The sequence below is a fragment of the Equus asinus genome, chromosome 14 (genome assembly GCF_041296235.1).
Source record: "Equus asinus isolate D_3611 breed Donkey chromosome 14, EquAss-T2T_v2, whole genome shotgun sequence".
NCBI lineage: Eukaryota > Metazoa > Chordata > Mammalia > Perissodactyla > Equidae > Equus > Equus asinus.
Window position 1 is genome coordinate 32,688,096 of NC_091803.1, and position 27,742 is coordinate 32,715,837.

Sequence of the window (27,742 nt, forward strand, 5' to 3'; positions counted from 1 at the left end):
TTTAAAATTGGGAATAGCTTACTGGTTTTCTGATTATACCAATAAGAACCACCACCATAATCAAGATATGGGACATTTTTACAGTCTGTAAAATGTTTCCTTGTCCCTCTTTGCAGTAACTGACCCACCCCAGCCCCAAGCAACCACTGATTTGCGTTTTGTCATTGGAGATTCATTTTGCTTATAATAGAACTGCACATAAATGGAATTATCAAATCTTACCATTACAGCTAAAATATTCCTATAAATCATCTAGTTCACATTCCTGTCAACAGCTTCCCACTGGCTTCAAGATGAAGAAATTCCTTGCTGTGGTGTATTGCTTAGATATAGGTTTGGTTGCTTCAAGAACAAAATAATAAACTCATTTCTTCCTCACTTAATAGTCTGGGCATATGCAGTCCCTACTGGTTTAGCAGCTCACCCTCTCAGGGACCCAGGCTCCTTCTGTAAAGTTGCTCCACCATCTCCAGGGTACTGCTGAGAGGACTAACCATCATGTCCACCTTCCAGCCGGTAGGAAGTGCGGGTGGGGGAAGGGAAGGACATTCCCTGGCCTAAGTGAATAACCAGGAATGTTCACACGTTGCTTCTGCTCACATTCCAGTCATCCAAATCTAGCCATACAGCTGCACTAGCCTCCAGAGAGGCTGGGAAACGTGATGTTTCTTCTGAGTTGCTGTGCGCTCAGCTAAGAAATAGAGATTCCATCTCTATGAGCAAGAGGAGGGCATGAATGTTGAGAGACAACTAACAGATTCTGCCACAGTCTACTCCTCTGTGTAGCCAAATATCCACAAATACACATAGAGCATGTGTCCCACACATAGAATATCCTCAAGGACCTCAAAGTCTCCTAGAATTGCTACATCCAGCTCAGAATTCAAGATCTCTGGGTATCGCTCAGTTCTCTAACAAGGCCGGGGCGCCTTGTCATCTGGAAAACTATCAACTAAAGGCTGGTTCCCTTCTACTTCTCTAGAGCCTCTCTTCCTAATTCCTTATACGGCGGTCTAGTTGTATTTTATTCACAGGTGAGAAACAATGTATCCTTTTTCGCAGAGGTAGCCTCTCTATACACTAGTTTTCACCTTGTTTCATCGAAATGCTGGGTTATAGGGTAGACGCCTGTCTACTTTTGCTAGACCTCCTCTCATGCGAATCGTGCCAGTTTGCAGTTACACTCCCCCAGCAGAGCATCCTAGTCCTGCCTTTCCCAGGCTTGCCTGACACAGTGTGTTTTCAAACTTGTGCATTTTTCATTCATCAAAGACGTAAAAAATTACATCCAGTGTTGTTTTAATCTGCATTTCTCTTATTGTTAATAAAGCCGATAATTTGGGGACATGTTTAGAAGCCATTTGTGTTTTCCTTTTCTACAAAAATCTGTTCTTCTAAGCCTGTTTTCCCAATGTGTTGTTTGGCTCTTTCTTCTCATTTTCAAAGTCTTTAGATATTTAAGAGGCCATTCCTTTTTCTGTGCTCTGAGTTGCCAATATTTTCTGAGTTTGCGTTGTCTTTTGATTTTTCTATTGGTGTTTTATGCCATGTAGATGTTTTCCAATTTGAAGTAGTCAAACTTCTTAATTTTTTTTAATGTCTTTTTGGATTTTGAGACATGGTTAGAAAAATTCCCATTACCCACCCACTTCAAGATTATGAAGGAATTCTCCCACATTTTCTTCTAGTATTTTTATGTTTTTTAAACAACTTTAATGAGGTATAATTTACATGTAACAAATGGCCTCCATTTAAAGGGAATAATTCAATGAGACTTATTTCATGGGTTTACCCCCAAGAAACCATAATTGTAAATCATGATCCATTTATAGTTTATGTTAATCTTGATTTTGAGGTATGAACTAAACTTTAATTTTTTAGTTTCAGATCGTTGCCCAGGTGATTTCAATGTGATCTTATTTCTTCCTATATACATTTGTTTTCTATAATATATTTGTGGCTTCTGATGAGCACTTTAGTGTGTGGCTACATCTGTGTGTCTATATTTAGTGGAAAATAACTGTCTTCAGATCTCAGGTATGGATCTCTAAACTCAAACATTCTCATAATAATTGCAGAAGATGTAGAGATGGCACTACAGAGCTTTGCAAGGCAAGGGTAAACCTGGCTGAGGACATGGTAGCATTCCTCAAGTTTCTCAGGACTGGTAGGACCTGAATTTCACTAGGAAAAAGGGGGGTCTTTGCCTTATCTTTGAAACAAGGATTGTGCATCTCTGGGCCTGAGCTCTTACGCCCTTAGTTTAGTTGAATGTACTTCAGTGACTATCTTCTGATAAGCTTCTATGAGGAGATATTTTCATTTGAACAGTGAGAATGGTGAGTGCCAACAGGTGTCCCAGCCATTTTGCAAGACATTTTCATTATGTACTTAATCTCGTCTTCCTCACAATGATCTCCGAAACCAGTATTACTCCCCTCACAGACAATGGGGCTGAGGCTCTGAGTTGGCCCCACTGAGAGTTGGTATTATGGGCTGAGACAGCAGGAACACAGGAAAAGAATTGAGATATTGTGCAGTAAGTTTGGGGAGATGCAAAGCTGACAGTCAGGGGTGGTGACTGGAGGATACAGGGATGTGGTGAGAGGGGTCCAGCAGGGGTGGCTGCTGATCAACCTTGAATGCCCCACAGCCCATGGTATCTATGTCCTGAGAAACTTGACGACTGTTACAATGTCCTCAGCCAGGTTTACCCTTGCATTGCAAAGCTCTGTAGTGCCATCTCTATATCTTCTCCAAAGACTCAACAAGAAAAAACATTAATATTCTCTACAAACCAACACATACTGTTCAGATCATCCCACCAATTGGTGGAGGTGGTAGTTGAAGTCCCAGAGGACACCAGCATGCAGGAGGTGGAGGTGGCCCATGGTCCATGAGTGGTGATAAAGGGCAGCCCACGGGTAGGGTGTGTAGTGCAATTCTGGGAAAGGAACATGTGCTCTTGCAGCCATATTGACCTATGGAACACAAAGTTTTGAAACATGTTAATATTGTGAGCAAAAATACCAACTGCAACAAAAGCTGAACCTCATTGAAAGAGGAACAGTCCCTGTCACCTTCTCGTCCACCAGGTTTTAAAAGGGTAGCATCAGTGCCACAAAACTCCACACCTCCTACTGGGTCCCATGGAGAGCTTAGGGTAGTTATAGAAGTCAAGGCAAAAAATTATTGTCACTGCCTGTGTCTACAAAAGTAGGGTGGTAAGGGGAAAGTCCGAGAGGATCACAGAGACAATTCAAGGCTACTAAAGAATGTATGTTCCAGACAAACAGGCATCTATTTCCAGGACCACTCTCCACCCTGCCCTTCACCACCACAAAAGCTCTGTCTTTCCATATTAAGAGCAGAGAGAATGAGAGGGAATGACATTTTCAGGTCTTACATTTAAGTCTTTAATCCATATTGAGTTAATTTTTGTGAGTGGTGTAAGATAGGGGTCTAGTTTCATTCCTTTACATGTGAATATCCAATTTTCCAAGCACCATTTATTGAAGAGACTGTCTTTTCTCCATTCAGTGTTCTTGGCCTCCTTGTCAAATCTTAGCTGACTCTATATGCATGGGTTGAGATTTGGGCTCTCAATTCTGTTACAGTGATCTTGTGTCAATTTTTATGCCAGTATCATACTCTTTTCATTACTACAGCTTTATAATATACCTTGAAGTCAGGAGGTGAGATGCCTCTTGCTTTGTTCTCCTTTCTAAGGATTGCTTTGTCTATTCCGAGTCTTCTGCGGTTCCATATGAATTTTGGGAGGGTTTTATCAACTTCTGCAAAAATGACATTGGAATCTTCATAAGGATTGCATTGAATCTATAGAAGGCCTTGGGTAGTATGACATTATAACAATATTAATTCTTCCAATCCATGAAAACAAGTGGGATACTGTTCCATTATTTGTGTCTTCTTCAATGTCTTCATCAATGTTTTGTAGTTTTCAGTGTAGCATTCTTTCACCTCCTTGGTTAAATTAACTCTGAAGTATTTTATTGTTTTTGATGCTATTGAAAATGGAATCATTTTCTTTATTTCTTTTTCAGACAATTCATTATTAGTGTATAGAAAACCTACTTATTTTGTATCCCACAATTTGTTTCATTTGTTGATCAGCTCTAACAGTTTTTTGGTGGAGACTTTAGGATTTTCTATATATAAAACCATGTAATCTCAAAATAGAGACCATTTTTCCTCTTCCTTTCCAATTCTGATGACTTATTTCTCTTTCTTGCCTTATTTCTCTGGCTAGGACTTCCAGTACTATGTTGAATAGGAGTGGTGAGAGTGGGCACCCTTGTCTTATTCCTGATCTTAAAGGAAAAGCTTTCAACCTCTTACCATTGAGTATGATATTAGCTGTGACCTTGTCACATAAGACCTTTATTATGTTAAGGTACAGTCCTCATCCTCTCCAACATTTGTTGTTTCTTGTCTTGTTAATTATAGTCATTCTGACCAGAGTGAGGTGATACCTCATTGTAGTTTTGATTTGCATTTCCTTGATAGCTAATGATGTTGAACATCTTTTCATATGCCTGTTGGCCATCCATATATCTTCTTTGGAGAAATCTCTGTTCAGATCTTTTGCCCATTTTTTAATTGGCTTGTTAGTTTTTCTGTTGTCGAGCTGTATGAGTTCTTTGTATATTTTGGATATTAACCCCTTATCTGATATATGGTTTGCAAATATCTTCTCCCAATTGTTAAGTTGTCTTTTCATTTTGTTGATGGTTTCCTTTGTTGTGCAGAAGCTTTTTTGTTTGATGTAGTCCCATTTGTTCATTTTTTCTTTTGTTTCCCTTGCCCTGTCAGACATGGTACTTGAAAATATGCTGCTAAGACCGATGTGAAAGAGCGTACTGCCTATGTTTTCTTCTAGCTGTTTCATGGTTTTGGGTCTTACATTCAAGTCTTTAATCCATTTTCTGTTGATTTTTGTGCATGGTGTAAGATAATGGTCTACTTTCATTCTTTTACATGTGGCTGTCCAGTTTTCCCAACACCATTTATTGAAGGGACTCTCCTTTCTCCATCGCATGCTCTTGGCTCCCTTGTCGAATATTAGCTGTCCATAAATGTGTGGGTTTATTTCTGGGCTCTCGATTCTGTTCCATTGATCTGTATTTCTGTTTTTGTGCCAGTATCATGCTGTTTTGGTTACTATGGCTTTGTAGTACATTTTGAAATCAAGGAGTGTGATACCTCCAGCTTTGTTCTTTTTTCTCAGGAATCCTTTGGCTATTCGGGGTCTTTTGTTGTTCCATATACATTTTAGGATTCTTTGTTCTATTTCGGTGAAAAATGTTGTTGGAACTTGTACACTGCTGGTGGGAGTGCAAACTGGTCCAGCCACTATGGAAAGCAGTATGAAGTATCCTCAGAAAATTAAGAATAGATCTACCATATGATCCAGCTATCTCACTGCTGGGTATTTATCCAAAGAACTTGAAAACGCAAAGGCATAAAGATACTTGCACCCCTATGTTCACTGCAGCATTATACACAATAGCCAAGACTTGGAAGCAACCTAGTGCCCAGTAAGGGACGAATGGATAAAGAAGATGTGGCATTTATACACAATGGAATACTACTCAGCCATAAGAAATGATGAAATCCAGCCATTTGTGACAACATGGATGGACCTTGAGGGTATTATGCTAAGTGATGGTAAATTTTTCTTATGGATATTTTACCACAATTAAAAGCAAGAAAATTAAAAAGGAAGTGATAATGTTTAGTGTTCTGATTTATACAATCTATGGGAGGAACTTTCTGTTATCTGCTCCTTCTTGATCTTAAGCTGAGCATTTTCCTTCACTGAAATGAACTTCCTCAGGGGGATTTGAACCTAAAGCAAAATATTCTCACTAATGACATAGTTCAAAAGAAGAAAACTCCCTATCAATAATATATAAATTTAATATCCTAAGACATGAAGTATTTGTTCTTCATCAAACTTAAGGTGTACAATGAAATTCTTGCAGCAAATCTAGGTAGTTTACTTCTGAAATTCCTGAGGTGTTCGTTGAAATATCAACTTTTAAGTTCTCTGTAGATTTTTCTTTTCTGCTATCTACATGTAGGATAGAAACAAAACATGTACTGGATTGCAATGGGAACACAGGACGATATGGTAAAAAGAAGAAATGCCAGCAAAACATACCCCACATCAGCCCCTGTATCATTGAAAGCAGCTTATCCCGTTTGGACTGAGGAGAAAAGTCAAACACAGAAAGAAATGAGGAACTAAGAGAATAGTTGAAGTCAGAAATATTTCATGGGCACTCCAACTTTCTACTATTGAGACAATGAGATACTTGACTGGGGGACAAGGCAAAAGCAAAGAAGGTCTAAAATCTTGAAGCCAAACGGCTCAGAAGAAAAGCTTTTCTTAGTAGAAAGTAAATAATGTCGCTTTGAAAATTCTCTGCTCTGCACTAAGAGAGAGAGGACTGCCCAATGTGGCTAGAAGTCTCTAGCACTCTCTCCTACAATTTCTCAGTACTCTATTTCTTGGAGGGGAGAGAGTGCTAAATGATACAAAAAATTAACCCAGGGTTGTAAAAGCAGAAAAAAATTCTTCCTAATTCCTTAAAACAAAAAGGCATTGTGGTATTAGTACTTGAAACAGCAGTGAACAGCGCTGAAGAATGCAGGGCTCAATTCACGCAGTGAACAAAAGGGCTCAAAAGTCAAATTGTGGAAGTAACTTAGCAGCAAAACTCTCACCAAGTCCCGATTCTTGATGTTCCGATCTGTCTCTGACTGCAACTTTAGCACGCATACTTTGAATGGTATTATTCATGATTTCATTAGTGCGTTCAAGTGTTTTGAGGTTACTCCTCAACAAAACATGTAGAGATTAGTAATATTTACTCAATATTATTATTTCTGTTTTTAGAGTATAATCTAGAGAAAAGAGAGGATTTTTACCTTAAAGTTATGTGCCTCATCACAGAGAATCTTAGTTTCCTCTTATTTTCTTGAGTATGTTTCTTTGCTTCGTTATCTATACAAATATGTAATACAGGATTCAGAACTCAAAAATATTAATTATACTGATAGTGAAACCTATCTCCCATGGGTAAGTCCTTACAGAAATAAAAGAAGTCATACTTTACATATAAGATGCTTGCTTTGAATTTAGACTGATATACAATATAATGAAATAGGACTCTAGGATGAAAGAAGAGACAGCAAAATACATGATCTAGAAGAAAGTGGAAGTAATTCAAGGTGAAGCCATGAAAATAAAAATTAAATGATGATTATACCTTCTGTTCACAAATGAACGTTGTTTTGATGTGTTCTGAGTTTTCCTTCATGTAATTCTTAGTCTTCTCAGAAATGTGATGTAAATTAACTAAAAAGAGATAAAAATCTTTTCTAAGATTATTACCAAAACCAATAAAATTGACTCACCCCAGTGTGTCAACAGCAAAGGCACATTATTGGCACCATAAGCATAAAAAACTTTTTAGCAGGACTATGATCCCAGGAGAAAGCAAGTTTTAGTGTCATCTTAAATGTAGGAAAGAAATATAGCTATAAGAATCCTATTTCAATGAGATTCCTATTAATATTTTTTTCAAAGATGAGGAAACAGAATAAAATGTCTTATTCTAATATCCCATCATTAAGCAATATTCTTAGAAAATGTGTACAGTTCAAGTAGCCTTGTCATCAACAGATGAGAAAGAAAGAAAAATCAAGCAACCTTATATTCAATCTCCCTCCACTTCAGACTCATAACCCATGGTTGTGACACACACTTTGCCTGGCAATATCTGGGCTCTTCTCTAAGCCATAAGCTTTTTGATAGGCTCCAACAGTGCTTTATCATCTTCACATTTCACCAAGAGCCAGGTCATGTCAATACACTCACTCCAAACTTCAGACTCATACCATCACTTGCTGCCTAAACATTTGTACACAAAATTAAACTCATCCTCTTCTCTTCACTCCCATATCTTCCTCCTGCAGTTCTCTTACCTCAATAGATGGCAACTCCCTCTACGTTGTCATTTAGACTCCAACCTCCGAAGAGTAAAGTTTTCAAGCGTTAGGAAGTCAATCAGACATCAGAAGTCACTGTATTTACTCCCATTTGAATTAAAACCCACACCAAACACCACAACTGAGAAGATACTACACAGAAAACTGAAGCCTAAACTCTTACCTTGATATACTCGAGGATTTACCTAGGAGAGGAAGAAACAAAATTAAATATGGTATCAAAACATATTATTAGTGGTGCAGACCCGGTGGCACAGTGGTTAAGTTCACATGTTCTGCTTCGGCAGCCTGGGATTTGCGGGTTCGGATCCCGGGTTCAGACATGGCACCACTCGGCAAACCATGCTGTGGCAGGCGTCCCACGTATAAAGTAGATGAAGATGGGCACAGATGTTAGCTCAGGGGCAGTCTTCCTCAGCAAAAAGAGGAGGATTAGCAGCAGATGTTAGCTCAGTGCTAATCTTCCTCAAACAAAAAAAAAAGAACAGATATTAAAGATATTATTAGTGAAAATCTATCATTATGATAAAATATCAAAATAATCCAATTAAATTATAATCATCATTTTATTCAATTTCATGATTCCTAGGATTAAAAAGGAGAAAAATTTAGAATTTCCTGTTTAAGTCATGAAACTTCACAAACTATCTCTGATAAGGAGAACACAGGGAAATAACTTATTTTTGACCAAAAGATTGTTTATGTTCTATTAAATGAACACCAATGTATTTAATTTTGATAATGGATATGACAAACATTTTTATAAACACACTAATGCTTCATTTATCTGGTTTATTTTTTGTCAAACCCAATATCCACACTGAAGGCCAGAACCTGGCATTGTAGTAAAAGTTTCCAAAAACAAATCCAAAATCTTTGTACCAAGATATGCCTCTTTCACTCACTAGAAAGCTTTTCTGAAATCTTACAGAGTTGGCTGTTTGCTGAGTTGATAAATAATTACAACACATCAAGTCCTATGATTTTCCCAGACCACTGAAAACAGAGGGTCATCAAATGAGGAAGAGAGTGGGAGATGGCTAGAGGAAAAGCACAATCAACAGCAGAAATGACAGCTAACATTTCAAGAAAGGGCAAAAAGTGCTTCGCAGACCTGAGTCATCTCCTGTGGAATTATAGCTCAATAAAACCAGGCAGGACCCCATTTTAATACCATGAAAGACACATTTTCTTGACCATTAAAACATATTTCTCCTTTTAATAGATTTAAGTGATGATAAGACACTGAGACCAGCCCAAAAATCTTGCCCAGATGATGGAATATCATTACAGTATCAAAAGCCAGTCATAACAATGTTGTTATAGGAAAATAAGTACATGGAGAGCACACAGAAAATCATTGATATTCCTTCACACAATGCTCAGAAAACAATGAGCTTCCATCTCGCTTGTCACCCAAACCCAGAGGCAGAGACAAGTGGGAAGAGGAGCGGGCTCACCAAATACTTAATATCTGTGTTTCCTTACAAAGGGGAGGCTTTATAATTTGTAGTTTTATCATTGAAAATATCTTGTTTTCTTCCTCAATGAGTTCTTTACTAAAATGATTAAAGCATTTTACAAAGGTAACTTCCATTGCAAACATTACTTTGTGTTCAGGTTAGTAACCTAAAGGTAACAAAGAAAAGAGCTTAACTCCTGGATCCTGATCCAGCTTGTAAGGAGCTTGGAAGTTGTCACTCCTGTCCACATAACAAGATAAAAGCTGAACAAACTGCAAGTCAAAATGTGTTTGTATATCTCTCAGAGAACTGATGTCACAGGGCCAAACGCTGCCTGCAGATTTAGAGAAATGGACCTGCAGATATAGACAATCACCACTTATTGGAGCAGAAACCTAGGTCGACACCTCTGTGGGAACCAGAATGCCATGGTAGGAAAAATTATAGTGTAATTGATAAAGTCCTGGATGCTCAGCATGGACAAGCAAGAGATTTAAAAATGCCAGGGTGCCCAGTCTTGAGGAGCTGCCATACTTGTGTGAGTTTTATCTCCAGGATTCCTAACAGGTTCTCACAGGAAATACTGGAGAAAAATCCCCTCATGCTATTGGCAGGAAGAGGGGGAAAATAGCCATTTAGAAATAAACTCATGGTATTCTGTTCTTAAAAATACTTTCATGCAAGAGAAACTACTTTAGCAGAGCCTAAGTGATATTTTTCCAAAGACTGAGTGACCTTGGTGAAGGGAAATACCCAACTCCAGAGCTCTCTCTTCTTCCTGTCTCACCTAAGAGCAAATTCAGCCTAACAAATATAAATTCTCAGACTAAAGGCCTATTTAGCTAAGTTCTTCCTTTCAACCAGGACACGACATCCAGCTTTCAAAAAAACCTTACACGGCAGACTAAAAGAAGAAAATGTACACTTTGAACACAGAGAGCAAGCATTAGAATCACACTCAGTATGGCAGAGAAGATGGAACTATCAGGCTAATTGAAAACCATGATGATTAACCAGGGTAATGGCTCTAGCGAAAAAAGTGGACAACATTCAGGAAGAAATGGTGAATGTAAGCAGAGAGATGAAAATTCTAAGGGTCCAAAGGAAATTCTAGAAATCAAAAACACCATAACAGAAATAAGAAATGCCATTGGTGTCTTCATTAACATATTTGACATAGCCGAGGAAAGAATCAAGGAGCTTGAAGAAATGTCAGTAGAAACTTTCAAAAGAATAATGCAAAGGAAAAAGATCCGAAAATACAGCACATAAAGTCCAAGACAGTGGCACAATTACAAAAGACATAACATATACACAATGAGAACACCGGCAGAAGAAAGGAAAGGAAGAAATATTTGAAGAAATAATGACTGAGAATTTTCCAAAATTAATGATAGTCACCAAACCATAGGTCCAGAAAGCTCAAGGAATTCCAAGCAGGATACACACCAAACAAGAAAAAATGTACACCTAGACATATAATATTCAAACTACAGAAAAGCTAACACAGGGTAGGGACAGGGGGGTTAACATCTTACCCATAGGGGAACAAGGATAAGACACACATTTGACTTCTCTTCAGAAATTGTGCAATCAACAAGAAAGTAGAGTGAAATATTTAAAGTGTTAAAAGGAAGGAACCATCAACCTAGATTTCTGTAGCCAGTGAAATTATCCTCCAAAACAACGCTACAGAGTAAAGAAAATCATCAGGGATAATGAGGGGCGTCACTTTAATAGTAAAGGGGTCAGTTCTCCAAGAAGACATAAAATCCCTAATGTGTATGTATTAAAAACAGAGTGTCCAAATACATGAGGCAAAAACTGATAGAATTACTAGGAGAAGCAGATGAATCTATTATTATAGCTGAAGATTTCAAAGCCCTTTATCAGTCACTGACAGATCCAGAATACAGAAATTCAATAAGAGTACAGTTGAACTGAACAGCATCTTCAATCAACTGGATCTATTGATATCTGTAGAAGACTTCATCTAACAGCAGGATACACATATTTCTCAAGCTCACATAGAATATTCACTTAGATACACCATATTCAGGACCATAAAATACATTTTACCAAATTTAAAGTAAAAGAAATCATAACAACTATGTTCTCAAATCACAATGGGTTTAAACTAGAAATCAGTAACAGAAAGATCACTGGAAAACTACAAAATATTTGAGATTAAACAACACACTTCTAAAGAACACATGGGTCAAAGAAGATGTCTCAACAGCAATTTAAAAATAATTCAACCTAAATTAAATTAAATCTGATTTAAATCTAAATAATTAAATCTAAATGATGATGAACATAGGACTTATCAAAATTTTTGGAATGCAGCGAAAGCAGTACTCAAAGGGAAATTTGCAGTCTTGAATGAAAATAAAAGATCCAGTGACTATCAAAATTCCTATTTATTGATGACCTAACAAATATTCATAAAGTACTTTAGTATACTCACAGCAGTTCTCCAGAGGAAAATGACGAATGCAGAAATTCCCAAAGAAGTAATAATAATTGTCAACTTCCACAGAATTCCAAAAACATCAGGACCAAGATGGAAATGGTCAGGTAGAATATGGATTAGCTAAAATAATATTGTAGATAATAAAGAACCTCAAGACATTTACAGTATCTCTGTCACAAAGAGTCATCTTTTGAAACCCTAAACCAGCCTCCAGGAGGTAAGCATACCCCTCAAATATCTCCTCGTGGAGGAGAGGGAGGACAGATGGGTCACAAAGGAGCAGCAGGAAACTTTTGGGAGTGATGAGTGTGGTTACTATCTTAATATGGTGATGGTTTCATTGCTGCATACATATGTCAAATATCAACAAACTGTATTCATTAAAAATGTGCTGCTATTATGCATAAATTATACCACAGTTAAGCTGTGTGTGATACGCAAACTGTTTTATTTGCTGACAAACACATTGCAAATATTTTTTAAATAGTTAACAGAACTTGTGAATTTATAAGTCAATTTATAATTGAAAAATAAGTAAAATCAAACTTATAGAGGATTGGAAGCCTAGGTCTTCTAGTGTATATTCATGAAGTACTTGGATAAAATTCTTTGGAACATCTTCAAAAATATGCCCAAATATATGGAGGAATGAGCAAAAATAACAATCAAAGATGTATGTTTAAGATACAAATGAGAATAACAGAGAGAGAGAGATGTTCATAGATATGCACATAACTGAGAGACATGGGCAGCTACTATTATAATAATACTGGGATTACTATTCCAACAAAAATTAAGCATAGATTATTGTTTAATCTAATTTTCTAAAACCATTGAGGATTCTTTCAATATTCACTTTGATTCTGACCAGAGAACATAATGTCAGATTTCGGAAGTTCATAAAGATTTGCATAATACTGTGATCTTATATATGACGATTAAAACTATGAGAATTGAAGTTAGTTAAAAACACAATTCCACATAGCTAATAAAAAGAATTCACATTCATATTTCATAGTATTGCACCTAAATCAAGCAATAGCAACCATGAAAATTAATTTGTAAGGGAATACAAAATTTCTGGAATGTATGTTCACCAAAACAAAAGGCAACATAAAAGGCAAACATTGTTTTACAGAAACTAGAGTTACAAGGATCTTAGGAGAAAACAAACTCACAATGTAATTCGTACTAATCCACATACCAAACTTCAGTTTTGTGCAAATAAAACTTCTCTATAAAGTAGCCTCTGAAATCTATAACATTTTCCTCTTCAGCCCTCACAGCTGGGGTCAGTAAAATGTGTGCTCATGGGAAACAGACACCGTCTTTGAGTCACCACTGTCTGAGAGAGAGAAGTAGCTCTCAGCACAATGGATAAACATGTGGATCAAATGCACAAAAAAGACAAAAACCATCTGGTCACTACCTGGTTAAACATCCCCAGTCGTGGGCACTCTCGTTACATCTGGCAACTGTCTGGACACTGATATCAGTAGTTGACTCCTACCTAGATGAGATCCAATGGAGCCAATAAAGCTGAGATTCTGACAGTCAATGACCACGAACAAGGGTGGATGTGGGAAATGCAAAATGAGTTAATTTATCCAGGTTCTCAAAGATGAAGTAGGGAAAGAGAGCTTAACTCATCTATGAGAATGTAGCCTAGGTAGAGAAGGAAATGTTTCAATGGAGACTATCAAGAAATTTCCTCCTTTGTAGACTCAAAAGAAATAGAATAGATTCTTCTTTGATTGGAACTATTCATGTGGGATGATTCTGCCTCAATGTAAGGGTTATTCTTGACCACTAGACCTTTCCAGATCCCTCTCTAAGAATCTGGTGCATGCCAATCGAACAAATCTACTTATCTCTAGAGTGTTCTCAGTCTCTCTCTCTCTCTCTCTCTGTCTCTCTCTCTCGCTTTCTCTCTCCCTCCCTCCCTCTCCTGAAGGTAGAGATTTTTTTTCCTTTTTCTCCCAAAGCCCCGAGGTACACAGCTGTGTATCTTCAGTTGTGGGTCCCTCCAGCCATGGCACGTGGGACACTGCCCCAGCACGGCCCGATGAGCAGCGCCATGTCTGCGCCCAGGATCCAAACAGGCAAAACCCTGGGCCGCCAAAGCAGAGCGCGCAAACTTAACCACTTGGCCACGGGGCCAGCCCCAGTAGAGATGTTTTTGAATGAGAAAGTAAACCTTTCACAGTAGAAATCTGAATTTCTTTAAATTTGGGCAATCCTGAGGACATTAAGGACCCTTTTTGCTTTGCATAATTCAGCACTCTGGACATAAACACTTTACTGAAGACAGGACAACTTGTTCACCTCCTGGTCAGGTCACTCCTAATGATTTCCCCATTATAAACATCCCAGTAGGATGCAGCCACTTATTTTCTGAGGGACTTCTCCAGGCACCCATCATCCTGGTGGGACACAGAGTTCCTGGGGGCAGCTTCCAAGAGCAGAAAGGAAGAGATGACTCAAAAGTTGATAAAAGTCACCAAGCCAGAAAGCACAGAGCACAAATGACATCCCACTTTTTAACGGACTAGTACCAACACCAATGCTTCAATACGACTGTTCCCAGGACTGCCAACCTTCACATATATGAACCATGTACTTATAGGAAAACAAACTACACATGAGATGGACCCTACACTTACGTATCTTGAAGCAGGATCTTGACAAGGCTTCCAGTCTAACTCCCATGACTCTTATTAAATAAGAGTTCCTTATGTTTCTAAAAACAACTTTATTGAGATATATGTCACAAATCATACAGTTCTCCCATTGACAACATACAACTCAACGGCTTTCAGTATATTCATAAATCCTTCTTGAAGCTATAAAGTTACTATTTTCAGGTTTCCATCCTGTCAGCCTTGTTGTGTTTGGTCCAAGCAGTGCTGACAGAACCAGAATTTGATGTGGACAGCTGTGGCCAGAACCAGTTCAGGCTGGTCAGGAAACCTGCCCTGAGGTCCTCAGGCTTCAGGAATGTCTGAGCTCCCAACAAGGATCCCATGAAAAGTGGTTATTAACCACCATGGGAAAGAGCCCAATAAAAAGAAGATACCAGTGATGTCTGATATTTATTCACATTCATGGTTGGGTAACTGGGAGACCCGAGCAGGAGGAGCCACAAGACCATCCCCTGCACCTCCATGTCCTGATCCTCTCAAGGGCCCTGAGGTTTCCAGGAAGGCAACTGGGAAGCAAAAATGTGGAGGGGTTCAGGAGATGGGTGGGGAGGGGGTCCAGGGAGGAGTTGGAATTCGGGATGGGATTGTGGAGGGGCTGTGCCAGGACAGGGGGTGTTGGACACCTGGGAGGAAAAGAAGAAGGGGGTCAGGGAAAGTACTGGGTGAGATCAAGTCCTAGAGGGGAGGGAGGAGGGCTCAGACAGGTCAGTAGGTCAGCAGGACACAAGAAGTAGGTGAAGTGGACTCTCAGGAGCAGTTGGAGGGGACAAGGGCTTCGTCTTCCTCTAAACCTTCTCCTGCTTGGGTGCTGCCTTAGGAATCCCGATCCTTTATACTCCCTCTTGACCAATCCCCTGCCTTCACCTTTGGTTCATCACAGTGCACACTCTGCGTGACCTCGTTTTTAGAATGCCCCTCCCCAACTTGGTGCCTCACCAGGAGCATCCCAATGACAGGTCCTCTCTGGAACCTTCAAAGACTTGGTTTCCGGTCCTTCCCAACCCAGGTCCCCTGCCGCCCACTTCTGGACACTCCCTCCTTCCTTTCCAACCTCCCAAGATTTCCCATGGGCATTTGCTTAAAAACATATAAAGCAAATGATGACGGAAGTGAAAGAAGAGTCAAATACACAAGCAGAGTGGGAGGTTTTCACACCCCTCCCTCAGAGATTCATACAAAAAGCAGACAGAACATCTGTAAGATGCAAAAGATCTTAATAGCACATCATCTTAATACTGTAGATGTATACGTATGTCTATCTATACCCAGAAAACAACTGTTGAGGACTTATTATTATTATTATTATTATTATTATTATTATTATTATTATTATGCTGAGGAAGTTTCCCTTGAACTAATGTCTGTGCAAATTGTCCTCTATTTTGTATGTGGGTCACCACCACACCATGGCCACTGATGAGCGGTGTAGGTCCATGCCCGGGAATTGAACCTGGACCGCCAAAGTGGAGCATGCTGAAATTAACCACTAGGTTACGGGGTCGGCCCCCTAGGACACATTAATTTTAAGCACATATGATGCATTTACAAAATTAACCCTATATATTTGGGCTATAAAGCAAATTTCAATATATTTTGGAGGAATGATATCACACAGAGCATGTTCCTAATGTAATTGTGCTAGAAGTCATTGATAGAAAGCTAACAAAATATTTCCATATGTTTAGAAATATTACAATATTTATAAATATGATAAATAAAATACAACTGTAGGGAGAAATCCCAAATGAAAAGAGGCTATATTTTACCTGAATGATATGATTATGATTGAATGGTAAGAAATGTGACATGATTGTATGGTCTCGAAATCATTCCTAATGAACCAGATATTTTATCACCTGAAACAGCAGTGGATATGTCACTTATCTATGTCATCTTACTACCTGTTAGCATGGCTTTACATTATGAACCTTAATAGGGGAAATATGTAAGCTGACTCCCATGATGGATCTCCCAGGATCTCCAGGAAAGTGAGCATTTTAAGAGAGAAAGTTCATCAGTTCTCTCCTGGGCCACATGGGGGTAATACGGAGAGAGCTTGGTAGCACCAGGAGTGATGGGTGGGGAGAGCCAAGCAGGTGGGCAGGGGCCTGGGTACCCAGGTGAATAGGACAAACCCCACTGGTGACCAACTCTCCTGGGCCCCATCCTGAGCTCCCTAAGGCGCTGTTCTGCATGATTGTACACTGCGTTTCCCCAACTCATTCAGGCTGATGGCAGCTTAAAATCATTGCTTTAAATTCCACCTTTTTTATTATTATATAAATTTATACCAAACAGGAAACCTTCTATCACTATTATGGTGGAAAATCAGTGTCTTTTACCATAAATATTAACAAACCATAAAAATCAAGCAAAACAAGGACAACAAAACAACAGTGCATATAAAATTCTGTTTAGATGCTGTTGGCTGCCTAAAGAACCCCAGAGGTGGGCTGTCCTGGTTATTCAAAGAGAGACCAGTACAGAAGGCGTGGAAGTCAGACCAGCCCAGAAGTGAACGGGAGAGAGGCCCAGCCTGTAAGGGACTGGGGACTTCCATGAAGGGTGCCAGGGTCACCCTGATCAGAGCTCCAGCAGAGTTGAGGGGAAGAAGAAGTGACAGAGGTTTGGGGCCTGGAACACGGGATATCATTCCTGCAGCCGAGGAGGAGCTCACTCTCCAAAGCCACTGGCAGCCTCCTATTCAGGGGAGCCCTTCATGGGCCCTGGAGGCCAGGCCAGGAGCCTTGGGCTTGAGACCCAGGTGTGCTGCTTACCAGATGTGTGTCCCTGAGTGGGTTTCCTTCATTACAATGGGAGTGTCCATGCCTGAGTCCAAAGACTGTCATAAGGACAAGAAGCAGCCACATGCTGAGTCCCTGTGCATATTGGCATCATCTCCCAGGGGCATCTGTCCTCCCAGAACTTGTGCCTTAGAAGATGCACATTCATTAAAGGCAGTAATGACACAACCAAAGGCCCCTCTTGTTACAGGCCTGTGCTAAGCATGGCACTGTGCAGGCATCATCACATGGGATCCTCAGATCGGTACCATGTCTATCCCCCTTGTACAGATGGGGAATCAGGTTCAGAGTGGTCAGGGAGAGGCTGTACCCAGGCTGAGGAAAGGGTCAGAGGTAGGGGACTTGGGTCTGGGAAGGGATTTTGGGAGAAGGGGAGGCTGAGGCCTGGAGACTCCAGAGGGAGAAGGGGCCAACAAGAAGCTTTGCCCAGGGCCCAGCTTTGCTTAGGGTCTAGTCTGCTCAGAAGAGGAGGTCAAACCAGGTGGCCATGATCAACTCTCAGCCCCTCGACCTGGGACTGATGGTCAGTCATTGCTGTGGTGATGATAATATTGTCATATAATAGTCTTGAGGATGGCATCACTGTTATTGTTGTTATTGTGGGAGAGGGTGCAGCCCACTCTGAGGCATGGCAGGGTCCTGGGGAGGTTTGCCTCTCTTCTCTTCTCCTTGGGATCTGCTAAGCCCCATCCAAAACACCCACTCTAAGTGCACCCTGTCAGGGTCCCTGTCCCTGCTCTGGGCCCCTATCCCCAGAGAAACTCTAACCTGGTCTCTCTCTGGCATCTCAGGACCCACGCACAGCCATCCAGAAGGCCCTGGCTTGAGGCAGATCCCCAGCACTTGGTTTGGAATCAGGAAAATGCCCCCTGCCATGACAGCTTAGGTGGGGCAGGTCATGCCGGGGTCTATTCATCCTGTCTGCCTGTGGTGGCCTCCATTGAGTGCCAGGGCTGTCTGTGTGTCTTGGGAGCTGTCTTGTGGGCTGGGGTGGGAGGGAGGGTCCAGGAGTGTGTGTGTGTGCATGTGTGTTTGGTTGTCTTATTCTGCATTAGAGACCTGAGAGTCTGAGTTTCTCTGTCTGTGAGTATATCGATTGCGGACATGAGTTTTTCTCTGTGTCTATATATATATTTTAAGTGATATATTTCTGTGATATATTTTGAAGCTATCATTCCATTCTTTCCTAGCCTGTAGATTTTCTGCTGAGAAATCTACTGTTAGACTGATGGGAGTTCCTTTCTAAATTATTTTCTTTTCACTGGCCACTCTTAATGTTCTTTCTTTGTCATTGACCTTTTTTTTCCTTTTCCCTCCAGGTTTACTGGGGTCTAATTGACAAATAGGAATTGTATATATTTAAGGTGTACACCTTGATATTTTGTTAATAAGTACATTTTGAAAAGATCACCACACTCAAGCTAATTAACACATCCTTCACCTCACATAGTTACAATTTGAGTGTGTGTGTGTGTGTGTGTGTGTGTGGTGAGAACACTTGAGATCTCTTAGTAATCTCAGGGATATAACACAATATTGACTATAGTTACCATACTGTACGTTTCTCTCCATAACTTATTCACCTTATTATGGACAGTTTGTTACATTTGATCGCTATCTCTTCTTTCTCCCCATCCCCCAGCATCTGCTAAGCACTATTCTACTCTGCGTTACCGTGAGTTCATGCTTTTTTATTCTACATAAATGTGAATTTATGCAATATTTATCTTTCTCTCTGTGTTATTTCACTTAGCATAATGTCCTCCAGGTTCATCCATCTTGTCACAAATGGCAGGACTTCCTTCTTTTTTGAAGAATAATATTCCATTGTGTATAAACACATCAGATTCTGTTGATGGACATTTAGGTTGTTTCCATGTCTTGGGTTTTGTGCGTAATGCTACAATGAACGTGGGGTGAGCATCTTTTCCTGTGCTTCTTGTTTATTTGTAGAAATAGGTCTTTCTTGAAGAATATCTTTCCTGTAGAAGTGTCTACTCAAGTCCTTTGACCATTTTTTAAATTGGATTTTTTGGGAGTTTGAATGTATTCTTTCCTTTTTATTGAGGTCGTATTGGCTTACAGCACTGTGTAAATTTCAGGTGTACATTATTATTTATCAGTTTCTGTATAGACCGCATCGTGTTCACCACCAATAGTCTAGTTCTCATCCATCACCATACATATGTGCCCCTTTACCCCTTTACCCCTTTAAACTTCCCCTATGGTAATGGCATTGACTTTTGAGTTTTAATATAATGTGCCTTGGAGCAGGTCTTTTTATGTTGAGATAATTAGGAGTTCTATTATCTTCATGTACTTGTGTATCCAGTTGCTTCCAGAAGTTCTCAGATATTATTTGTTTAAATAAGCTCTCTGCTCTTTTCTCCTCCTCTTCTGCTTCTTGGATATGCATCGTCCTTGTGTTGCTTTTCCAAATAGAGTTGGATATCTTTTGTACAATTTCTTCACTTTTAAAAATCTTAATTCGGGGCTGGCCCCGTGGCCGAGTGGTTAAGTTCGCGCGCTCCGCTGCAGGCGGCCCAGTGTTTCGTTGGTTCGAATCCTGGGCGCGGACATGGCACTGCTCATCAAACCACGCTGAGGCAGCGTCCCACATGCCACAACTAGAAGGACCCACAACGAAGAATATACAACTATGTACTGGGGGGCTTTGGGGAGAAAAAAGGAAAAAATAAAATCTTTAAAAAAGAAAATCTTAATTCTGTCTCCTCTTCCACCTGAACCATTTCTAGATTTCTATCTTCGATCTCACCAATTCTCTCTTCCACATTTTCTCTTTCCACACTCACTCTTTCCACATTCTCTATTTTCAATGCTTTGTACTTTATTTTTCATCTCATTAATTGTGGTCTTCATCTCCAGAATTTGCTTGGGTTTTGTTCAGAGTTTCAATCTTTTTGAAGTACTCCTTCTGTTCATTAATTTTATTCCTGAGTTCATTAAATGTCTTTCTGAGTTTTCTTGTAACTCATTGTTCCTTCATGACGTCTATTTGAATTCTCTGTCAGTTAGGTTGAGATCTTCTGTGACTTCAAGTTTGGCTTTTGGAGAGATATCATTTTCTTTCTCTTCTGACATGTTACTGTAGTTCTTCACGGTGCTTGAAGAGTTGATCCTGGGCCGGCACATTTGTGGTAGTAAACACCTTTCTTATGTGGGTAAGGCTGTTGTTACATTGATTCTGAGTTGCTTCTGGTTGTATTTGAGAGCCTGCACTTTCCACACTCCACTGCCCCTGCCAGAGGCATCATCAGTGCCCTTCTTGTGCTGCTTGTGTCTCCGAGGTTGCTGGTGACCTGCTGCCTACAGTGTTGCTCCAGTTATAGGTGCTGCCACTGAGATCACCAGGTTGGGAGCACCTCTGTTGCTTTTTGAGTCATCTGGGTCTTGTGATCCCCCGCTGGCCCTCCATTGGCTCTCCACAGGCTTGGGTGCACCTGGGGTTATCTTGGGGTCCTGGGAGAACTACTGCCAGGGGCACTGGGTTCATGGGTGTCACTGCTGCTGCCAGGGGCCTGGGGTCTTGTATGCAGCCCCTACTGCTGGTAGGGTCGGTGTCGGGGTGCCACCACTGTGGGCTGGGTCATGGGTACTTCTTCAGCTACTGAAGCCTCAGGTCTCAAGTGTCATGTGCCACTGCTTGGTGAGTTGGAGGGGCTGAGTCATGAGAACTGTTACTATTCCTGCAGCCTCTGGTCTCCAGCATCAGCATGCTTTTTGAAACCTCAGGTCAGGGCACCACCGCCCCTGCCAATGGTATCCATGTTTTGGACTGTCACTGCTGGGAAAGGGGGAGGGACCTGCTCTCCTGCCTCCTGGAGGTCCAGTCCACCCACCTTCAGAAGTATAGATGTATGGACCTCTCAGGCATTCTGGTGTGCTGTGCAAGAAATCCTTTGTTGGTCAATGGATGTCCTACAGGTTGTAACTTAGAGGGGAGAGACAAAGGGAACAACTCACTCCACCATGACACTGTAAGGTAACTTTAATTTGATAAACCTTTTAAAAGAAAATATTTTTAAATTTTTTTGAAATTAAAAAAAAAATAAAATTGGCAAACTACAGCCCTCAGACTAGCTGACTGTTTTTACAAATAAAGTTTTATTGCAGCCAGGGGCAGGATTACAGTGGCCAAGTGAGGTGAGTCATACAAGTGCTAGGCTGGATACTGTATTATTTAAAATTTTGATATTTTCTTTACCATAGATTTTTGCATTAATTTTTAGTTTTTTTAAAAAAATAAGGCATTAAAATATTATTTACCTTGACTACTGAATTTGTCGGTGTCCCCTTAAATACCATGCCTGAGGCAAATGCTTCACTCACCTCACCCTAGTCCAGTCCCCATGCAGAGATAGTGAAGATAATAGACAGACTAATGATATGTTTTGGAGGTAGAGTTGGCAGGGCTTGTCAATGGTTAGCATGCGGGGTTGGTAGATAAGTTGGTAAGTGAGTAGATAGGAAAGAGAAGCAGTAAAGATTCCTACAGATTTTTGACTTGAGCTACAGATTGAACAGAGGATCTTTCACTGAGGAAAAACAAGGCTGGAGTGTAAATACCTCATATATTTCTTATGCAACAAAAATCAATACAAAATTTTTTAAAAAACAAAAAATGGCAGCAGGCCCCCTAAAAATCATGCCCGATTATGCCAAGATATGGGCTGCTATTTTCCAAAAGCACAGATAACCAAACCAGGGTCCTTGGCTCTAAGTCAGAGAAGCTGCATTTGGAACTCATTGTTGCGTCTTTTGTAACTCACAGAGTTGCCCCTCTGAAGCAGACCTGCATGAGGATGAGGAGTCAAGGTCCAATGGTCGTGGGTTTAACCAACAGGACAACAGGAGCTCCCACACTGGTCAAGTATTTTCAGTATGGTTTGGGAATGGGATTTAGTTAGGCTTTAAGGGACAGTCCTCACACAACCTGTACATGTCTGAAAGGTCTTCTCTCAGGGAATGAAGGGAAAGTTTCATGGGACTAAAGCTAAGAAAGGAGTTTCTTACCCAAGCCTGCAGAAAATGTCAATACTGAGAGAAGGAACAAGACGGAAAGGAAAGTAGGAAGGTATACACAAAAGGATAAAAAACAAGTTACTGAAGAGCCAGAAATCTAAGAGTCTTGGAGAGAGAAGAAGAACAGTGGGTCCATGTAGCTGGGGAGGGATCCAGGGCAATTACCCAAAAGACACACTGTTGTATGTTTCCTGTTCTTCTCTGCTAACAGAACCATGGTGAACAAGTGTGTTGACAACTATATGTAGTAATAAACACAAAGGCAGAATGACAGCTTATAAGGGGTTTGGGTCTAGACTCGGCATCTAAGATGAAAATCCCATGTCATCATACTACTCTTTTAAAAAATAATCTTTTTTAAAAAATTATTTTTTAATTTTTTAATTGAGATTATGATAGTTTACAACATTGTGAAATTTCAGTTGTACGTTATTATTTGTCAGTCATCTTACGGGTGCGCCCCTTCACCCTTTGTGCCCACCACCCCCTTCCCACTAATCTGTTCTCTTAGTCCACGTGTTTGTTTATCTTTCACATATGAGTGGAATCATACAGTGTTTGCTTTCTCTATCTGGCTTATTTCACTTAACATAATACCCTGAAGGTCCATCCATGTTGTTGTAAATGGGACAATTTTGTCATTTTTTATGACTGAGTAGTATTCCATTGTGTATATATATATATATACCATATCTTCTTTATCCAGTCATCAGTCGATGGACACTTACGTTGCTTCCACGTCTTGGTGACTGTGAATAATGCTGCAATGAACATATGGGTGCATAAGTCTCTTTGAACTGCTGTTTTCAAGTTCTTTGGATAGATAACCAGTAGTGGGATGGCTGGGTCATATGGTATTTCTATTTTTAATTTTTTGAGAAATCTCCATACTGTTTTTCATAGTGGCTGGACCAGTTTGCATTCCCCCTATCAGTGTATGAGGGTTCCTTTTTCTCCACAACCTCTACAACATTTGTTATTTTTTGTCTTGGTTATTATAGCCATTCTAACAGGTGTAAGGTGATATTTCAGTGTAGTTTTGATTTGCATTTCCCTGCTGATCAGTGATGATGAGCATCTTTTCATGTGCCTATTGGTCATCTGTATATCTTCTTTGGAGAAATGTCTGTTCATATCCCCTGCCCATTTTTTGATTGGGCTATTTGATTTTTTGGTGTTGAGCTGTGTGAATTCTTTTTATATTATGGAGATCAACCCTTTGTCAGATATATGATTTGCAAATATTTTTTCCCAGTTCGTGGGTTGTCTTTTTGTTTCAATCCTGTTTTCCTTTGCCTTGTAGAAGCTCTTTAGTCTGATGAAGTCCCACTTGTTTATTCTTTCCATTGTTTCCTTTGTCCGAGAGACATGGTGTCCAAAAAGAACCTTTTAAGATTGATGTCAAAGAGTGTACTGCCTATATTTTCTTCTAGAAGTCTTATGGTTTCACGTCTTACCTTCAAGTTTTTGATCCATTTTCAGTTTATTTTTGTGAATGGTGTAAGAGAATGGTCTACTTTCATTCTTTTACTTATGGTTGTGCAGTTTTCCCAACAAATTTGTTGAAGAGACTTTCCTGTCTCCATTGTATGTTCTTAGCTCCTTTGTTGAAGATTAGCTGTCCATAGATGTGCAGGGTTATTTCTGGGCTTTCAATTCTGTTCCAATGATCAGTGTGTCTGTTTTTGTACCAGTACCATACTGTTTTGATTATGACAGCTTTGTAGTATATTTTGAGGTCAGGGATTATGATGCCTCCCACTTCGTTCTTTTTTCTCGGGGTTGCTTTAGCTATTCTGGGTCTTTCATTGCCCCATATGAATTTTATGATTCTTTGTTCTATTTCTGTGAAGAATGTCATTGGATTTGCATTGAATCTGTAGATTGCTTTAGGGAGTATGGACATTTTAACTATGTTTATTCTTCCAATCCACGTGCATGGACTCTTTCCATCTCTTTATGTCATCACTAATTTCTTTCAGGAAAGTCTTGTAGTTTTCATCATATAAGTCTTTCACTTCCTTGGTTAAATTTATTCCAAGATATTTTATTCTTTTTGTTGCGATTCTGAATGGGACTGTGTTCTTGAGTTCTCTTTCTGTTAGTTCGTTCTTAGAGTATAGAAATGCAACTGGCCAATATGGCTGATGATCAGAGATACAAAAATCCTCAACAAAATATTGGCAAATCGAATACAGCAATACATTAAAAAGATCATACACCATGATCAAGTGGGATTTATACCAGGGACACAGGGTTCGTTCAACATCCGCAAGTCAATCAATGTGATACGCCACATTAACAAAATGAGGAACAAAAACCACATGATCATCTCAATAGACACAGAGAAATCATTCAACAAGATCCGGCATCCATTTATGATTAAAAAAAACACTTAACAAAGTGGGGATAGAAGGAAATTACCTCAAGATAATAAAGGCCAGATATGACAAACCCACAGCCAACATCATACTCAATGAAGAAAAACTGAAAGCCATCCCTCTGAGAACAGGAACAAGACAAGAGTGCCCACTCTCACCACTCTTACTCAACGTAGTACTGGAGGTTTTGGCCAGAAAAAGTAGACAAGAAAAAGAAGTAAAAGGAATCCAAATAGGCAATGAAGAAGTGAAACTCTCGCTGTTTGCAGACAACATGATTTTATATATAGAAAACCCTAAAAAGTCCATCGGAAAGCTCCTAGAAACAATCAACAATTACAGCAAAGGGGCAGGGTAGAAAATCAACTTACAAAAATAATCTTTTAAATAGCTCATGGATACTATACTATCTCTTGGCAAATCTGATCTAGTTAATTTTTCCTCCAGCATTGACACTGATTTCAATCTCTTTGGTTGAACACCCACTGAAGTAATTGGCTTGCCTTTGTTTTGGTTTCCCAAACTTACAGTCAATTCTGCCTAAGACAAAAGGTTATGTGTTCTGACTCCATGCTCAAGTTCTTGAAATTCTACCCAAAGATCCCTTTGGCGAGGTAGGTACACATATACATGTTGCCCAACCTCACCACAAAGTCTTTGTCTCTTTATGAGCTACAACAACCAGTGGATATCAGGTAGAGAATTAGAATTGGAGAAACTGAAGTTGTTCATTTATGCAATCTATGAATTCATAACAGTGTCTTCTGGATAACATGCAAGATTCCCTAAAGCCCTGGTATCTGGAAGGGAACATAATGCCAATAAGACAGACACTGACAGAATTTAAGGAGATTTTCTTGGTCACATGGTTGTACCCTGAGAGTCAGGAAATATCCCTAAGTCACCCAGATCTACAAAGAAAAGAGCTTTCACAGTGATTTTTTTAAGACCTAGGATTATAATCTGTGCCAAGTCCCTGGTCTCCAATTTCACCCCCCTCACAACACAATGCCAGAACCACCCACATCATTATGATGGGGAAACTGAGGTAAGAGGGGACCTGAGGCACCTGGAGGGCTGAAACCGGGTCAGAAGCCTGCATGCAGGTGTTTAACAGATCTTGTGTTCTAATGCAAATATCAAACGATATAAGCAATCAAGGAGAGCTAAACATGGATTTAGGACCCTGCAGGATCAACTTGCCTTAAAGAAGTCAGTAGTCAAAGAGTGCAGAAATTGAGAGCAGGTTTGAAGGTCTCTATCTAATGTCATTTCCAATTCTGTGTTCATTGAACGTCTCCATACAGTAAGGGTGGTATCTGATCTCTACTCTGTGTTGGTCACTAGATCAGGAGAAAGGACAGGTTCAAAGAGCAGTCAGGTGTGAACTTTACCCTCAAGAAGTCCACAGGCTAATCAGAGGGCCAAGACAAGCATATGAATAACTAATGCACGGCAGAAAGTTCGCAGTTCTTTAGGAGAAAGCATTAGGAGACTCAGAGGACAGAGCAATCATTTCCAAAAGAGAGGGGCATATAAAGCATTGGAGGTGAACTCTGTATATGGGATTTGATTATGTGGAGGTGAGAGTGGAAAGAGCACTCAGAGCAAAGGAAACAAGTATAAATCAACCCAAAGGCTGGAAGAGAAAAAGCAAGAGGATGTATGGAGCACAGGACCAGTTGGGCTGAAGTATAAGGTGTGGAAAGAAAAGAACTGAGAGGTGAGGGTGAAGCCAGATGGTGATGGCCTTGAATATCAGAAAAGCATATGGTCTTTATCATGATAGTGTCACCCAGGGAAGTCCCTAAAACATTTTCCATGTCTAAGGCTCTGTTTTTAACTTGTACTGCTTACAGGAACCAACGCAGAACATTGCCAGATGGCCAAACTGTAGAAACAGTCCAAACCAGAAAGGCCCAAGATGGCAATGGGTGCCATGTGCAAAAAGAAAGGCACGCAAAAGGTGCTGTGTGCAAGAAGGGAAGTTCTGCACATGCCCCAAATCCCCTCCCCTGAGCGATGATGCAGAGACACCTCCCATTTCATATTCCATGAGAACCCTGCTCACCTTCCCTTCGGGGAGAAGGTCTTTTAGAACATGAGCTCTGCATCTTCCATTCATTGATCAATGCATAATGCTTCTGCTCTGCTATTCTGAACCAAGTCTCGCTCTATTGGTGTGACTGGCTCTGGGCAAAAGGACCCACTTATGGGTCAGAGTCCCTGAGGGCTCGGTAACAACAGCAGTGGGGAGCCACTGAAGGAGTTTTTTTAAGCAGGAAAATATGATCGTCAGAACAGAGTGCTAGAACATGAGATGATTAGACCAGGAGGCAGTGGCAGTGGCAGTTTAGCTCATTATATCCAGGATAAGAGTCCTGCACATTTCAAAGCCCTCTTGCTCTGCCATCTAAACCTGGAGAATTCCCTGGTAACACTACTTTACTTGGAGAAGCCCTGACTCCAAATAATTATTTGCTCCCAGCACAAGAGCAAGGAAAATATTGAGTACCGAGGTGGCTCTGGCATTAAACAGATAAGCTTTCAAACCTTAATTCTGCCAATGACGAGTTGTGACCTTAGGCAAGTCATTTCACCTGATGATACTTCAGTGTCCTCATTTGTAAAATGGGATAATGCTGTATTTTGTAGACTCCCTGAGGCACTTTTTTTTTACATTTCACTCTTTTAAAATCAGGAAGTGCCTTACAATCAAAGCATGCCCAAGTTTAAGTAGGATTGCTTTGCATTTTCTTGACGAGTCACAGAATAATGGTGGGACTCCTAATTGATGGCATCTTAGATTAACTAAATACAGTAACATCTACCTCCTAAG

The 27,742-nt window shown here is 40.1% G+C and overlaps 1 long non-coding RNA gene across 1 annotated transcript; it reads right to left on the reverse strand.

Moving 5' to 3' along the window:
- Positions 1–324: 324 nt before the first annotated feature.
- LOC123276924 (uncharacterized) lies at positions 325–15,626 on the reverse strand. The gene is made up of 3 exons (XR_006513557.2): positions 7,296–15,626; positions 6,955–7,030; positions 325–2,981 (listed from the first exon to the last, which is right to left on the reverse strand). It is a non-coding gene; the product is annotated as an uncharacterized lncRNA (long non-coding RNA).
- Positions 15,627–27,742: the final 12,116 nt, after the last annotated feature.